The 1,570-nt window shown below is 40.7% G+C and overlaps 1 protein-coding gene across 1 annotated transcript in view; it reads right to left on the bottom strand.

The window, feature by feature from the left end:
- CCDC114 (coiled-coil domain containing 114) overlaps positions 1–1,306 on the bottom strand; it is a 103,965-nt gene extending 102,659 nt beyond the window's left edge. The window contains exon 1 of the mRNA XM_018552963.1: positions 1,209–1,306. The gene's annotated coding sequence lies outside the window, so the exon portion shown is untranslated. The remainder of the gene's footprint in view (positions 1–1,208) is intronic.
- Positions 1,307–1,570: the final 264 nt, after the last annotated feature.

Below are 1,570 nucleotides of genomic sequence, written 5' to 3'. Positions count from 1 at the left end.
TATATATATATGTTACTCTAATGAGAGCATGACGAAAAATGTGGTTGCCATGGGTAACAGCACTTTGTAACATAATCTAATTATATAATTATTCTGGCAGAAGTTTGAAACAAGTCCAGCTGTGATTGGCTGGGGCAGGCAAGGTTGTTTATTTTGCTTAAAGTACTACTAAACCCTAAAACTATAAAAGTTCCATTATGTTTTCAAATGTACTTTTCTCCTAAGCACTGCTGCAAAGTAGACTAGTACTTCCTGTAGCTGTACGTTCCTGTGCACTGGAAGATGCAGTGTGATCTCAGCATGTCCTTTTGTGGTCCTATTTAGCAGCGTGCATAGAAAGGTGACAACCTTAGGTCGCATTCACACCTGCACGTACCTTGAACATGTACCACGTTTATGCGTGTTGATGTGCAATTCTGTGCTGTGTTTACCGTGCGTCCTGAACGTGCAACAAATGTGTCAGAAAAGATTATGTAGCAAATTTTGCAACATGCATTCCACGTTTTTGGCTGTGCATTTGTACACGTTTTACACAGAGAAAAAACATGCGTCTTCTTGGCCGCATTTTGGGTGCTATTAGAAATCATGGCAATGGAAGTGCATTTCACGCTTTGCCATGATTCAGTCAATGCGTGCCAAAACACTTGCTTTTGTGCACATTTAGCGCACATTCACAGAACACGCAAGTGTGAATGCGACCTTACCGCGCCATAGAGTATAGGTAGCATTATCACCCTGTTGGTGGGAGTATGGGGGTCAAGATTTTTATAACAGGATGCACAAGGAAGAGAGAGTGAAGATGATGTTTTATATACATACATGGGGGTGGGAGGGTCTTTGTGTTTTTCTTGTGGGAGGAAAAAAAATATATAAAAAATATATATCTATATAAACACACAGACACACATGTTTATTCAACAAATGTTTACAAATACACACACACACCTAACATTTGAAAACATTTGTTGAATAAACGTGTGTATGTTAAGAAACAAAAAGGCCATTTGAAAGTATTTGGGTGACCACAAACCACACTATTCAGGGTATGAATAAATCTGTAAATATACGAGTGTTGACCACGAATGACCACTATCATTTACACACTTCTTTAGAACCAAATAACGTATTGATGGTTCTATATCTATGCAGCCACAGTATTAAAAAGACTTTGCTAGGAATGAGTGTATATATGTTGCTGTGAGTAATACCTGAATCTTGGAGTGGGAAGTTCTCCTGTGAATAATGTGCAGTCTGTGCTGTGTTTGGTGATGCAGTCAGTGTTCCACCTTGTTTGGCGATGTCAGGTCTGTTTGCATGGAGATGGTATCCAGGAAGCAGCATCTCAGACAGTGTCAGCCAACTGCAGCCAGGCTGAGGAGGGAGCAGCTCACAGCTCTGTGTCAGCTTCTAGTTACTAGGCAACCATGACACACAATGAGGCTGAGAGAGTGTGCTTGTAGAAAGTTACTTGTGGTTTTCTTACTTCCACTTTACTTTCATTGTAGCACAGAAAATAGAGAGAGAGAGAGGGAGAGAGAGAGGGGGAGAGAGAGAGAGAGAGAGAGGAGAA

This window comes from Nanorana parkeri, unplaced genomic scaffold, assembly GCF_000935625.1.
Source record: "Nanorana parkeri isolate BGI_ZX_2015 unplaced genomic scaffold, ASM93562v1 scaffold103, whole genome shotgun sequence".
Taxonomy (NCBI): Eukaryota; Metazoa; Chordata; class Amphibia; order Anura; family Dicroglossidae; genus Nanorana; species Nanorana parkeri.
The sequence above is the reverse complement of the archived record's forward strand: the minus strand, read 5'-3'. Positions and strand labels throughout refer to the sequence as shown.